The sequence below is a fragment of the Macrosteles quadrilineatus genome, unplaced genomic scaffold (assembly GCF_028750875.1).
Source record: "Macrosteles quadrilineatus isolate MER2022 unplaced genomic scaffold, UCM_ALF_1.0 Scaffold_9__3_contigs__length_116548681, whole genome shotgun sequence".
NCBI classification, from domain to species: Eukaryota; Metazoa; Arthropoda; class Insecta; order Hemiptera; family Cicadellidae; genus Macrosteles; species Macrosteles quadrilineatus.
This window is the reverse complement of record NW_026542602.1, coordinates 114,354,464-114,371,136: the sequence shown is the minus strand read 5'-3', so window position 1 is coordinate 114,371,136 and position 16,673 is coordinate 114,354,464. Positions and strand designations below refer to the sequence as shown.

Here is a 16,673-nt window from a genome sequence, read left to right as displayed (position 1 = left end):
GAGGAGAGGTGTGTGTGTTCCCTGGCACGTGGACGTGACGATCTTTTGAGATAACAGCAGCAGAAGCACAAACAACAACACCTACAAGATAAGAGGAATGGAAAGGAGTTTCAAGTGAGTCACCGACATGAGGTTGTGACGACTTGACGAGGTGACAACAATAACACCAGGAGCAGCAAAAGATAAGGTGAGAAAACAAACTGGCTGGGTGACCGAGTAAATGTAGTGCTCCCCTACAAGTCTGAAAATCGCTGTTACGATTCCAAGAAAAATCTAGCTTGGACTCAGAAATTAATTGTCGTTGAATATTACTGATATTATTAAGGCTAGTTTGATTGAACCAGGCCAGGGTTTGGGCCGTTTTCATAGAAAGAAACGTAAAAATTGCCAATGTTATTGAAAACACAAACGCAAAGTGAACCCTGTGAATATTGTCATGTTTCTTCTGACATGTGGACGTAACTAACTGGCTTGGCAACAACAGCAGAAGTGACAACTACCATTACAACAACAACAAAATAGAGTTAAAATGCGTTTTAAGTGTGCTCCTAGACATGTGGTCGTTACAACGTAGCTATCTTTCTTATTTGCACCAAGAGATAAGACGAGAAATGAACTAGAATGAGTTTATTTTTTGGGGCACCAACAAACTGCCTAGCAGATAGGGTTAGTTGCATAATCAACAACAACAATAGTAGCAGAAACTTTGGAATTGACAATAGACATGGACAAATACTCAATATAATGAAATTTATGTGTCGTTTGAGGCGTAGACGTGTTGAACTGCCTGAATGGCGTTGATAGCGGTAGTGGAAACAACAACAGCTTATAAATGACAACACAACCAACTAGAAACCAAATCATAACAACAATCGAGCACCTGGGAAAATAACAAAAGTGAAAATTGTCTCGGTGATTTTTCTCGGTTCCACCTTTACGAGGCACACCTTGAATTGCAGGGGGTTGATTCAAAATGTGTAACTCATACACTTAAGTTGGTCGTAAAGAGAAAAGCTGACAAGTAGGGCGTGACGATAACATATAACGGTAAAGGAAAGTGGATGATAGAGCAGAGACATGGATTGGCAGAACTCACACGACTCGCCCAAGGGTCCGCGGTCTACGGAGATCTAGAGACAGAAACGGAGTAGGGAACGTCTAGCAAGAGGACAAAACTGTCCATCGGCAAGGCTACTTAGAACCAAAAAAGTTACAACCTTAGCCTTACAGAAAATGTACAATGGTGCTCATTAAAACGTTAGAACATAGGCCTACGTGGATTGACACGGGTTTGCTTCAAAATAATGAAATTTCCACTTAGATATTGAAATAGCACATCAAAAGGATCCAAATCCATGTTATTGATACACAGAAACATGAAACAACAAATTGAGTTGTGTATGTTTGCAGCTATATTACTGTAATAGTCGCTATGGATAAATTAATGATTATTTTTTGGATGTAGGCCTACCTTACATCCAAATTGATTGATTGCAGAATTAGGAATTCTGCAATCAAGAAAAGGGTGTTAGACTAGGCCCGTTTTCAAAAAAAGGCAATGCAAGAAGCATTTCATGTAACAATTGGGGAAACAACGTTTTTAGGGTATTTCGACCCCGCTGAGTACGAATCTGCCTGTTGCCAACGCGAAATTTGAACCGGAAGTGCGGTATCCAAGATGGCGGCCAAAACTCTGTTTGCCCCATATCTCCCTTGTTAGTTGGCCTAAAATAATGGTTTAAACGTGTATATAGGGGGTTTTCAGATGCCAATCACATTAAAACACTCAAAATTTACTTAAATTAAATTTTGAGGGCATATCTTCCAAAATGGCGCCCAAGATGGCCGCCAAAAATTCGAATTTCCGCATATCTCCCTTGTTTTTTAGGTTAAAATCATTATTTAGACGTGTGCATAGGGGTTTTCGGATGCCACACGCAACACCCAAAATTTACTTACAATAAGATATGGGGGCATATATTCCAAGATGGCATCCGACATGGCCGCCAAAAACTCTTATTTCCGTATATATATAGCCCTTGTTTGTTTGTTTAAATTAATTATTTAAACGTCTACAAAGGTATTTTCTCGTATGTTAATCACATTGCAACACTCATTATTTACTTCCTTTGAGTTTAGATGACATATGTTTCTAAGGTGGCAATAAAAACTTTATTGTGCTTACGTGAGCTCCGTGGGTATCGACAGTCAGATATATATAAGTGGCTGAATATTTGCTACTATTTTTGAAATACCAATTGAAATTTAGCAATGTTAAAGTAGAAGGCAAATTGTTTAATGTACTCTGGTGGTACTGTAGATAACGCGTAGTATAACAGAACCTGTAATTAAGTAATTGTAGAATTAATTGTGTATGATGTTGACGAATTTATCACTTATTTAAGGTGTCCAGTTATGTAAATAGATATTTATTGTTAAATATGACGATGCCATACGTATGTTTTGTATGTTTTACGGCAATAAATAATTTGATTTGATTTGATATTATTTGAACGTTTAGTCCAACAGAACCTGTAAAAATTATTAACAATAACGGTAGACGTAATACGTTATTTTCACATTTAATAAACGAGAAAACATAACGAATAGCGTTTACCGTGATTATTTGACAAATGGTTCAAAAACTCCCTATTGCTAATTTTGAATAAACTAAGGATTTAATACATGTACTTAACTCAAATAATTATTTCTTAGAAATTTACAAATGTTTACTTTCTCTTCTCAAACAAACTTTTACAGACGGTTGGAAAACAAAAGATGTTACCTTATTAACAATTATTTTGTACACATGTATACAATTGTTTACTTTCTCTTCATAAACTAACTTTTATAGACGGTTGGCCAACATAAGATATTAAAAAGAATAAGAGTTGTTTGCTGATTAATGTTGATCAGTGCAGCCAACACAATGCTGCCATAAAAAAACCTTTAAACGATCTATTTCATCCATTGAGACCCATGGTAAATAAACCTCCATTGATGGGTGGTACCACATAAATGGCCTGGTACCACAAGATCAATACAATATAACAGTACAGTATCATTGTTAATATTATAACCAAATTGTTTATTATTATTTATTAATGTGTTATAAAGAACCTTTGTTTAGTTTAATTTACATGCACCACCTCTTGCGGATTTGAGGTATGGTCTAAAAAATAATTTTTACAGGTTCTGTTGGACTAAACGTTCAAATAACATTAAATCAAGTCAAACTATTTATTGCCGTGAAACATACAAAACATAGTATGGCATCGTCATATTTTACAATAAATATCTATTTACATAACTGGACACCTTAAATAAGTGATAATAATAATAATAATAATAATTAGTTTATTGTAGTCGACAAAATACATTGCATTACAAACGTCAGATAATATTTGGGAAAAAACAATACAAGTTATTATTTACATTTGGTCAGGGGTTTTTTTAACACCAGTGCCTGAATTTATTTCGCGACATTTCCTAGAATTTAGATATCCCAGCGGTTGTTCATGAAATCGTCGACAGAGTAAAGCACATTGGACACCAAAAGGCGTTTTAACCGAGTTTTGATTTTTTTCGGCATGTTTGATGCTGGCAGGAAGTTTGTTGAGGATTGTGATACCAATCTGCGATGGCAAAGACTCGAACGCCACACTTCTATGCTGCAGAGTCCGGTAATCGTCCCTGCCCCTAGTCTCATAATGATGGACGTCTCGGCCCTTGGCACAAATGTGATCAACTTGATCTCCCCAGGTTAGCCCTTTGTCAATGTACATCCCCAAAAATTTAATGGAATTTTCAAACTCCAATGGTACATCATCCGCCATAACCACAGGCTCAATATCTACTTCCTGTTGCCGTAAACGAAATGAGACTACTTTGGATTTGGAACTGCATGCTTTGATAGCTATAGCTTTGATAAATTCGTCAACATCATACACAATTAATTCTTCAATTACTTAATTACAGGTTCTGTTATACTACCTACGGTACCACCAGAGTACATTAAACAATTTGCCTTCTACTTTAACATTGCTAAATTTCAATTGGTATTTCAAAAATAGTAGTAAATATTCAGCCACTAATATACAATATATCTGACTAGTTTTAAACACTAAATACAATACGTAATACGCAAGGAGCTCACGTAAGCACAATGCAGTTTTTATTGCCACCTTAGAAACATATGTCATCTAAACTCAGAGGAAGTAATTAATGAGTGTTGCAATGTAATTAAAATCCGAGAAAATACCTTTGTAGACGTTTAAATAATTAATTTAAACAAACAAACAAGGGATTTATATATATACGGAAATAAGAGTTTTTGGCGGCCATTTCGGATGCCATCTTGGAATATATGCCCCCATAACTTATTGTAAGTAAATTTTGGGTGTTGCAATGTGTTTGGCATCCGAGAAAACCCATATGCAGACGTCTAAATAATTATTTTAAGCCAAAACACAAGGGAGATATGCGGATATTAGAATTTTTGGCGGCCATCTTGGGTGCTATTTTAGAAGATATGCCCTCAAAACTTAATTTAAGTAAGTTTTGAGTGTTTTAATGTGATTGGCATCTGAAAACCCCCTATATACACGTTTAAACCATTATTTTAGGCCAACTAACAAGGGAGATATGGGGCAAACAGAGTTTTGGCCGCCATCTTGGATACCGCACTTCCGGTTCAAATTTCGAGTTGGCAACAGGCAGATTCGTACTCAGCAGGGTCGAAATACCCTAAAAACTTTGTTTCGCTAATTGTTACATGAAATGCTTCTTGCACCTTATAGAGAGGGATTTTTTAATTATGGGCCTGGTCTATGTAAGATTTGAGGGATATTATTTTTATGCGTTTTTAAATATTGACTTAACTTGATTTAAATTTATTCAAATTGGTAGTTTTGACTATCTAGGAACTCTGTACACATTGAGTTTCAATGGATTGGATTGCTGTTGGAGGTCAGTTACTGTTAGTAAGAGAGTATTTAATCAATAAAGTGGAGGTCGGGTAAAAATGTTTTCTTTTATGTATATAACCAACTATATCCTAAAGTTCTTCACAGTTTCTTTCAACACAACAAACTCTAATCCATACTTAACATGTTACTGAATACTGTGTGGATGTGGCTTCTAAAGGTTCGGGCTTAAATCCCGTCAATAACCAGTGGTAGTTAGCACAAATTAATATTGGAAGAGTTGATTTGGAGGACGTTTTAGATTTACTTATCTAAAAAAAGAATAAAAGTATTGCAACAACTAATTGCACAAATGTGTGTGTTGTTATAGTATTGACTGTCACGTAAAATCTCTCAAAATTATTATGTTATAGTATTATATTTTTTGTAACTCAGAAGAAGAAAGAAATCCAACTAGCTGTGTGCCGAGCGGCGAGCTAAAGTGATTGTCCAACTCTCATTGTATGGAAATTCCAAGTAATATCGACAGCGCGGCGACCCACCTTCTTTATTCATTAATTATCAAACATCGCATCAAATGAGTCTTAAGAATGTACGATTACCATTGGATAGCGGCTATAACATGCTATAACCTTAGTGTTTGGATACTGAAAATGATAGTTAAATCTATAACTAAAATAGCTTACGTAAATCAACTTATTAAGAGAAACATGAACAATCAATTTTGTACTAGAAGGTTCAAGTTTGGTCTTTACTCCTAGATGTATTTGTCAATTTAATTTTACTTCATAAATGAAAAATGTTTGATCACATCAATTTAATTCCTGTGTTGTTTTATACCTGTTTGTAAATTGTCTCAAACATCCAAGGCACACAATAAAGAGGCTGATATATCTCCACAGTACAGCTACGAACCTTTACAGCAGCTTTATATATCTTGACATAAAATTAGGTTTAACCTGTCGTCAATCAGTCCAAATTGTCGTGGATTACTATAGTTTCGGGATTAAAATCCCATTTTCAAATCTTTCTCTTCAGTCGTCAACTGTCAAACATATTTTCTTGCACTAGCCGTCGTCTAAATTGTATGTCAATAAATCAATCCTGGAGGCAAATTATGTATAAATGTATAAATATACAGGGTGTTTAAAAAAGGTTGGTACTTAATTTACGCAGTGATTCTTTGGGTCTAAATAAAGAGGAAATAAAAACAAACATTTTTTTTCCGAAATCATTTCGTTGCCCAGATATCTGCCATTTGTGTTTCTTACATAATTTTTTTTTAGATAAAAATGTATTTATAAAAAATACAAATGGCAGATATCTGGTTAACGAAGTGATTTTGCTTAAAAAATGTTGAAAATGTTATTCTTGATTTTCTTTTTATTTTGACCCAAGGAATCACTAAGTAAATATTATGCCCCCACCTTTTTTGAACACCCTGTATATCTCTCTATAGGGATATAACAAATCACGACCCTATCTCTTATTATTACGCTAATAGCCTTAAACTTACATAACAATCAATGAAGGAAATTTAACTTGGGTGACAGATCAGACCTAACCAATGTAATCGTGAAATGCACGTATATCCTTACCAATGTTACACCTTTCAATAATTATAAAGAAAACACACTGTGTTTTGGACAGCAATAGAAGTATATCTCAGAATATTCTTCGGTGGTAGTAAATTCTTGTTCAGTGCTTAATGAATAAACAAGGCAGTTGGTCGCACCGCCAATACATTGCCACTTTAATTTCCATACAAAGAGGCCAGACGATCACCTTTGTACGCTGTCAGCTGCGTGCCTCGCTATATACCTCTGTCTGGTCTGTCCTCTTCTGCTCTTCGGAAATAATGAAATAACATATCGTCCCGGACAGAAATAGTTTCGATGTAATTAATTAATAAAGATTGAATGTCCTATATTTTATTACGTTTCGTATCTACATTACTCAGGACTGTGAAATACACTAATATAATATCACTTTCTGCAAACTCCAAGATAGGTATAGCAGCATCTCCTGGGGGTTGTTTAGTTGTATTATTTAAGTTTAATTTGATTGGTTGCCTCTTCAAGACCCCTTGATATTTAATGTGTTTCGATTTCAATTTCTAAATTATATCCCCTTTAAAGTTTCTATTTAAAATTAAATAAATTCAACAAATTATTAATTCAAAATGACTATTTGTGGAGTATTTAATTTACAAGGTTTTCGAACCCATATACACAAAAAATTACTGCTTTAGTTATGAATGCATTGTAAGCCAGTGTGTGGACGGTCCGGCAAGTTTTTGTACGATTCGCCGCTGCTAACAAGAGGGCATATCAAATTTATACACGAAGAAAACTGCTAGGTTGTTAACCTGTGAATATTTATACCTTGCAAATAAAATACAGCGATCATGGAAAACATGCAAAATTAGCTACTCTAACTTTCTAATTTGATTAACAACCAAAAATTTTAAATAATAACAATATTTCGATGTTGTAAAACCGTTGCAGTTGTGACAAAATAATTACTTTGCGAGCCAAGTAAAACGGTTTTGGTTGTGTACATCCATCTTTACCTCTTAAAGTTGCAAATCACTTGTGCGCTCGATTTAGGCATGTGTGAATACTAAATTTGTTAAGGTATACGTTCTTGTAATGCATTTTTGCAATTGTTATTTTAGCTAACCGTTCCTCACACTTTATATGGTTTCAGCAAGCGAGCAAGCGTTTTCTTATTGTCAAGTTTGTAACGCTTCTATAATTTGTCTAGGTTACCAATTTCCTACTATTCTGCCAGAATGAAACTATCTGAATTTATTACTTCAGAAGCAATTTGTACACAACTCCTTATAGCTGGTTCAATACTTTTAAAACTAGATACATTCCACCTTATAACCTCATGAAGACATCCAAGTCAAAATAGTGCCAACACCAAGATAAGTTACCACCCTATATTTTCAAGAAAATGATTACAATCACGGTCTCGTGAATAAGTAGGATAATTTTCGCAAACCAGCACAATAACGTGATATTGTTATTAGTTAAGTATAGTTTGACGACAGAGCTATTGGGGCTATCTCGACCACGTGCTAGCGTTCCCGCCCATTAATCAGGTTTCCCGCTAACAGCTGTTGAGTTATCAGGTGATAATCAGCTGACCTGTGGTCAAGTGATCGCTCTCCTCACCGTGCATGGTCAAAGTCCGGGTATAGAATTACAAATAGCATGTTTGTTTTAAGTTTAAAGTTATAGTTACGATTGTATAGTGTACTGTAGTTCTGGAAAATATTATTTATTTTACATCTAAGTAACTTCAACAAGTGTAACTCTATAATAGAGTATATATCTGGGTAGGTGAGTAAATCTCCTGTAAAAAAAAATCATTAGCTTTTTTATGTTCCAAACTGGGTCCAGCCGTTCTTGATCAACGGGCTCTGCTAAAGAGACAGCTGATCATAGTAAGATACACAGATATTCTTTAGCCGGATGGAACCAGCGAACACATAACAAAATAGAAGCGCTACTCGGAGCGCAGGAGCGTGGCAGTCTGACTAGCCGACGAAACGGACAAAGATGGCGGCGCTAGCCTAGTCCCGGCGTCTGCAACGCGCTGGTCGTCTGCTATGCTTCGAGTCAGCGTTGTTTACATAGGCTTTGTTGAAATGTAATAGTATATTAGGTTACTAGTCCTGAAAATAAGTGTTTACCGGACGAGTGTGGTCGTTCCCGTGCGACCATACCCATGGTGGGATTACCATACGAGTCCGGTACACACATTTTGGACGAGTTATGTACGATAGTTTACGCCATACTACTTAATCCGTACAAATCCTTATATATTTCCACCAACTAAAGGACTAAAAATCACTAGTCATGAGAGGTTATGTTTTTGTTTATAACCACTAATTGCCACGAAAATACAGTATAATCAGCTGATTGGTGTCCGGTAAAACTCATTGCAGAACAGTATTACGCAATGAAACCCCATTTGAATAAGCTGGTGGCAAACAGCTGTTTTCTGGACTAAATCCATGCGTGGAAAGTTCATCAAAATAATGTAGTGTGGCGTAAAAATACTTTTGTATAAAAATTACTTAGGTTTTTCTGGAAGTACATTGTCGTATTAGTATATTGTTGGAAATGTCTTAAAGTAAATCGATTGTTTTTACCGTAGTAAATCGATCTTTTTATCGCGGGAGAAATTTTTGTTTACAAATATATATCTGTTTAAAAAACATCTTTGTTCACATTATAAATCTGTCATATTAGTGTTATTTTATTTCTTGTGTCACGACAAACACGATGGCATTTTGAACGACATTTTTAGCGTCTTATTAACGATGTTAGCATACGTTAAAAAAAAAAAAAAAAAAAAAACATCACCATAAAGACTATTGTGAGTTAACATTTTAAAATGCATGGAACTGTTAACAATAAACCTACCAATAAGCCATAACAATTTCAGAAAGATTGGCTGAGTAGTTTGTTTACAATTAAATTTTAAACTTCAATGTTAGTGCAGAGTTTCTTAAAAATCGGTACTTTTTAGGATCTTTCAACTATATAAATTTTTCTGGTAAACGGATTTTTTTTAAATTGTTACCACGTAAAATGTATTTAACCCAGATTATATTTTATTTTTGTCTCAAGAAAATCTAATAATTCATCTCAAGAGATATTTAGGCTCAAACTCGAGTGCACATATTTAATTCCCCGACAGTAGTCCCGGCGTGTGCAGCGCGCTAGTCGTCTGCTATGCTTGATGAGAATAGTGAAGATATAAAGTTAAATGATTTTAGTGTAAAGGAAAACAATGTAATTTGAGGACTTGACGAACAAAGTACTTGGACAATGTGTAGGTGTAAATTTGTTTCCAAATAGTACACATTTCTCAGGATATGAAACAATATGGACAAAAATCATTTTTGTTTAGTACCTAATTAAAATTATTGCTAAAAAATATTCCAATGTTAGAGTTCGCTACTACTGTAAAATAAGTAACGAAAGTCTTCACAAAAATAAAATCAGGCAACATCTCAATAAAACTGTAATTTTTCTGGGACAATAAATTGAGTGTAATTTTACAAATATATTTAGGAAGTTTAATTTAACTTACAGAATTGTCTTTAGATTATCTTGAATGATATTGAAAGCTAATTAGTCCTTAAAAATTTGTGCTAAACGGTTGAAAATTCTACATAGACAATATATTTGAAAATGTCTTTAATATATACAATATTACAGTACAACAGTATAAAACATTAAAACACTGCACGCTAAATGTATAGAAGACGGCCGGCGGCGCAGCGGGCGTGGCGCGGAGCAGCGGCAATGGATCCGTTTTGTACCTGATTTTTTAGAAAACCGAACATGATAAAATTTTTTGGTGAATCGTATAGCTAAATTTGGTTTTTTATCCACAACTTTCCCGCTGACGAAATTTCTCTGACCAAAAAATAAGAAATTTCCTCGCAATACAACTTTTTCATGTCTGAAATTGAAAAATTAAACTACATAAGTATTAAACATATTTATAACTCAATTACTATCGTAACTAATAGTTTTATATTAACACCATCGTTTTCCTCAATATCATATCTACAAGTGTGCAAAATTTCAGAATTGTTTGTCAACTATTAATGTTGTTTATGATCGTGTATTTGTCGCGGGGTTTTTAATGCGAACTGTGCTTGCGGGTCTTGGATTCAGGCTGTATGACGGACCAAGATGGCGGATTTGGCCACACTTTCAGTGCATTTGGTTAAACGCCGTGTCCTCTCTATTATTATTATTATTATGTGCTCGCTGGATGGAACTAACCTCAAAGTTGTCTTTCCACAAGGAGGATACAAGATACATCAGTAAGAGAGATGTGTTTAATTCCTTGGGCATTCAAAATATCAAATACGTTGATAAAAGTTCAACGTTTACGTTGAAATAAACATTCTTTCTATGACTCTCAAGGCAGATATTGAATCATGACATGTTTTTTTTTAAGTTTGTAGTCAACTTCAACCACTCAAATTGAACACAAGTATGATGGAAAAAGCATAACAACTAACAACCTCATTATCGACAGCGACACGACTCTACAACAAAGATGAAACGTCACGAACGAACAAACCGCCCAAGGGCTACAAAGTGAATCCAGGGAAAGCAAGAAATGTTTACAGATGACACGAAACACTTCAGTCATGATTAACTTCAACTTTCCCAACATTTACGTTTACACGAGTCATCGGTTGTTGGTCGAGACGAACTTCGAGGTAAGCATCGGAGTTTTGGTTAACAATATCCAATGTGGTTCGGATTCCACTCTAAACTGTAGGTCCCTTAGTTGCCATTAGCTGTATGGGCTATTAATTAACAGCTGTGTCTAAGGAACATGTCGGCCTTAGTCCCTAACAAGACTACAGGATCGCGCCACTCATCCTACACTCATCCTTCACTCATATTTGGGTTAAAATACGCACATAGTGTCGTCCCTATCTTAAATAATTGATAATTAATAATGTAGAAATTTATTTTGGTACTCACACAATACTGTTTACTTTAATATAACTGATAAAACGATCTAATCATAAACAATACTCGTCCGCTAGTTAAATAACCAAACAGTAAAGCACAAATCATCAAACTAACCATAAATAATATAAACAAAATTTCGTCGACACTAGGGATCAGTGTCACCGGACAAGACAAGACAAACGAACTTCAAAATTTACAAGAGAAGTCTACTTGTGTTGGTTATTCTATGGTACAGCAACATATAGATTTTGTTTGGATGTAATTCATGTGCGTTTGCGCTTGAGTGCGCTAATTTCAGCAAAAAATACTATGTTATTGAAAATATTAAATATTTTCTACGTTGCAAAATTAAATGCAATTGTTAAAGGAGAACAGGGAGGAGCGACCGGAAGTGAAAAAAGGCGCGCCCTCACATCTGTCAGCATCAGTGTTACCACAACCACCATGTGTGCACCTGTTGATACATGATACTGCATTGTTGCCAACCGTGGAGGTCAATTCTCCGTTATTGTTGGTATACAGTAATATGTGCAGAAATCTGACCTGGTAGCGGATCTAGGGGTGGCACAGGCACAGTGAGCTATACCTAGCCTTAAACTCCCTCTCCAGCACATTCCAGTTTACCTCTTTATGGGTTCAGAAACATCATTGCTCCTCACCCACCTTAACCTGTACCGGTAACCAGCAGAAACAAATAACATACAACACCAGAACAACACATCTTGCCCTCATGGTCAGTTCTTTTTCTATTTTTACAATATTTCGAAATGATCTTTTTAAGGAAAAGGGTGATTTCGAAATATTGTCAAAATATATAATAATTCATATTTGCTGGACTTAACTTCATAAATATAAGCTATTGTTAAACAGCTAAACATACTGACTAAAAAGTCTGTGCACTCTTTATGTTAGCACATTCCAGTTTACCTCTTTACGGGTCCAGAAACTTCGTTGCTCTTCACCGACCTCTGTACCAGCAGAAACAAAAAACAAACCACAACACATCTTGCAGTACCTCCTTTTAAAGCAGTTTCCTCACATGACTGTGGGAAGAAATTGAGAACAAATATGTATAGAGAAATCTGTGAAGAACATTAGCTTTACACTAGAGTCATGCGGAGAATATAAATTCAACCTCTGCTGCCTACTGAGCGGAATTTAGACAATCCCGAGTCCGAATGACGACGAGTTTTCCCATTTTCAGCAGCTGGTGGGTTGGCTGTATTTATTTCCCTGCTTTATGTAGTTTCACCCATACGGTGCTTTGGTGGGTTATGAAAGCGTGGGCTCAACTCAACACACTAATCAATCAAGATTGGGGATTTTCCACTAGGTGACTCAGTCCACTTCTTGTTATGATTTTTAAAATATGTAAAATTATTTTTGTCCAGCCATCCTTTTGAATTTCAAATAGATATAAAACACCAATACTTAGTAAAGGTAAATAGTAAATCCTGAATCAACCCAGCCACGGAAGGTTTCAGCAACCTACGTCTTTATAAATAGGTTTTATAAAAATGAACAGCCCTTTTTAGCACTCCTCTACCCACACCAGGGGTACGGTTAGATTATATGCCTATTGTACGACGCCGACCACCAGGCGTACATAAGCTGATTCTAAAGACAAAATAATTAACTTCAAGCCCGATGTTCGGATAACACAATTAAACAGGTTTAGCATAAATACTAAGAAAGATGCAATTAATTGTTAATCATCATTTTAATACCGTGTTATTATTGTAATGGCAAATTTTAAGCGGAGTTTGGTCTTAAATGTCTTATAATTCCAAACACCAATCCTCAATAATGGTTAAAACAGTAGTAATAATTGTCACTCTGAAGAATGTTAACCGTCGGTATGGTTCCAATTGGAATAATCGTAGCATTAAACTGTTGTAAATTATAGACAAACAATATTTTTATTCATGATAACTGTTATAAAAACTCTTGATTAAAAATATAATGAGTACTTATTTAACATTATTGATAAGTTGTATTTGACCCAACACAGTATGCCCCTTTATTGATCCAATACCGCAAAACTTAAAGCTTAATAAACTATTATTTACACATACTGTAGCGTTATTTTATGTGCTTAAATAATATGTTTTAGGCCTATGGCTTTGTTATTACACTCTTGAACTCGAGTTGAATAGGCTGGATATTCCATGTTCACTACGCATAGACAGACTTGCATGATTGAAATATAAGTTGTGTTAATTTTTGTTTGACGTAGAAAATATTCCAAATTAAAATAATTCTTTTTGATAATGCATTTTTATATTACTCGAGGGTGTTATTTTCATATAGGCTAAACAAGTCATACAGAAAAATTTAAAAGTAGTATTTTTGTATCTTTATTGAGTCAAAACAAATTGTTTGGTTAAATATATATACATATATATATATATATATATATATATAATTATTGTACTATTGTTGAGCTGTAGTTTTGATGAAATACACGTCTTATTAAATCCCGAAGAAAAAAAATAGTTCAGTATTACTTGCTTAGACAAATGTTCAAGACCCAACAAATTCACATCTAACACATGATGATGCAGATGGAGTTGCATTTGGTTTACATTGTCTTTATAAATTTCTCAGAGATATAATAAATCTGTCACATAAATGTAAATAAATAATTAACATATAGCTTAGCTAATTTTTATAACCACTTAAAAATTATTATTTTTAATATTTGTTTAGAATGAGTACAATAAGTAAGTAAAATACAGCTACTTTGAGGAAATTAGGGCAAGCTTACCTAATCGTAATAAAATCCGAAAGTTGCAAAGCGTCAGTGTAATCTGTGATGCAGTGGCACACACTATCACACTACGCACACACAGACAGACTGCGCTACTCAGGGCAGTCGCAGTACGAGACTGAGCGCGGCGCAGGCGTACAGCGCCTAGCTAGTGTACAGCGCAGAGTGGTGGGGTGGTAACAAAACTGTTTTGTGATTACTGCATGTAGCTATTAAATCCTACAGAACCCCTGCAGAAGATAGTAAATCTCAGTTCCGGACCATTGTTTTAAGTATATGGAAAAAGGAAATAAAAAACTAGTTATGGAAAATGTTTATCCCCTTTGTAATTTATTATATGGTGTTGAGTATCCCAATTAATGTGTTTTTATTTCATTACAAGTCATTACAAATCGTAGTTATATTTGTTACTCTTTGTACGGGTGCCTTAATTTAACTTTTCTCTCTTTTTTTTAGTTCGGGGCAGTTGTATATTGGAACACAGAATGAAGAGTCCGCCCCTTGTTTATAGAGAGCTGTGGAAGTTAGTTTAGGTTAGTTAAATTTACCATAGTTAAAAACAACAAGGTAACTTTTAAAGAACTTACGTTTTGAGTATGTTTTATCTATGGTTTTAGTAAGACAACGAAAAAGGACAAGAATACAAAGTGGCGTTTAAGTAAACTCGTCCCTTTAAGAAAATTAAACAAAATCAACGCGTTTTTGGATAGCCCCCTATTTTCTTCAGCAAACAATAAACTGAACTTAATTAAACCAACCAAACTTACTAAGTCAATTTGTGTTTATAAGTTATTTTACTTCACTTTAAGATATCCATTGCAAAAATAAAAATAATATAAAACTTCGATCAAACTATTTTTTGTCATAAAGAGATTTAGAAAAAAATCATATAACCCCAGCAATTAATTGAATATTCTTTGTCGTAAATTTCATAAATATTTTGCCATCAGAATCTTTGAAAATAATTGTTTGTAGTACAGTAATAAATTGTTTAGATTTTTTAGCTTAAATAAACTTATTTTAACTACTGCAAAGGTCTACAGTTAAATGTGTTGACTATTATCTTAAAATGAAAGTATTCAAACAAGTAATCTTGGCATGCGTCCAAGCGATCAGTTTTCGAAATTGCGCTCCTAAATGCATACGAATTGAAACATTTCACTTGAGAGTGTTTTTAAAGAAGTTGTCATGAACACGTTCTTGAGATCACACTTCTTAATGCCAAATATGGCAATGCATCTTTCCTTTTAAAAGGAACTTTGCTTGGATGTAATTTAAATGGTTCGAATAAAACCTCTTGACCGAGGCGCCAGCCTCCAAAAGATCGTTTTTCTCGTCTGAGACAAAGACCTTGAATGTGACAGGGTCAGCTGTTGAGCTGATCTCTGCCAAATAACCACTTCTGATGCGGATGGTCAGAAGCTTCAAGGGTCAACATCTGGTTAGTTGAGCAGTGTAAAATCGCATAGGGCTTCAGAAGTTTTTTTTTTTAAATTCTAAATAATTTCTTTATTCAATTCAAATATTCTTTATTTATACAATATATATATTTTGACAATATATATATTATATTTGTACAATGGTACAACAAATAGTGTCAATGTTTACATAAAGAAATATTAATAACAATAATCCTATATTCAAAAACAGTTCTACTAATTTTGTCAAAATTAAAAATAAATAAATTAATGTGTATGGCAGCAAAAATTCAATTTCTTATCTATTGATTTGATTTGTTACTCATAAACAATTGCTCTAAACTCTTTGGTTTTCGAAAAAATTGGTTAGAGAGTATGGGGCTAATTTTACCAAATATTCCTTTAAGTTATTCTTGCATTTAATTACGTTTTGTTCACCAAGGAATAACCTTAGTAAATGAAACAACAATTTTGTTCCCATGTATTGCGTTTTCTTTTTGAAAATTTCTAAATTGTATGGTTCTATTTAATCTGGTTTTGTACGGGTGAACATTGTTTACAAAATTTTGATTTTCTAATTGTTTGCCATACATTACAGTCTCTAAAATGTAGAGAGCATAAACTGTTAGGATTTTTGTGGGAATAAATAAATGCTTAACAGATTTACCTCTTTTCAACTTAAACACAATTCTTAACGCGTATTTTTTTGTTTCCGCAAGATTTTATCTAAATTTGTCCGCGTTGTTGCTCCGTAAATGCTTATTCCGTAGGACAGGTGAGAGTGAATTAAATAATAATAAACTGTTTTTAATGTTTCTAATTTACAAAATTTAGCCATTTGTCTCAAGGCAGACAAACCTGTTGACACTTTGTTAACAACATGTTTTGTATGATCGTCCCAGCTCAGATTAGCGTCAAAGATAGCGTCAATGAATGAGTTATTGGTGTGCAATGCAAGTTGCTTATTTAGAATACACATACTAGTTAAAGCACCCAACATAAAACTATTTAATCCTCACCATAAGAGAAATGAGGG

The 16,673-nt window shown here is 34.3% G+C and overlaps 1 protein-coding gene across 1 annotated transcript in view; it reads right to left on the bottom strand.

Annotated features, from left to right (window-relative positions):
- The window catches only part of LOC129002960 (dnaJ homolog subfamily B member 3-like), a 99,319-nt gene extending 85,069 nt beyond the window's left edge, over window positions 1-14,250 (bottom strand). Inside the window, exon 1 of the mRNA XM_054431099.1 lies at window positions 14,217-14,250. The gene's annotated coding sequence lies outside the window, so the exon portion shown is untranslated. The remainder of the gene's footprint in view (window positions 1-14,216) is intronic.
- Between the last annotated feature and the right edge of the window lie 2,423 nt (window positions 14,251-16,673).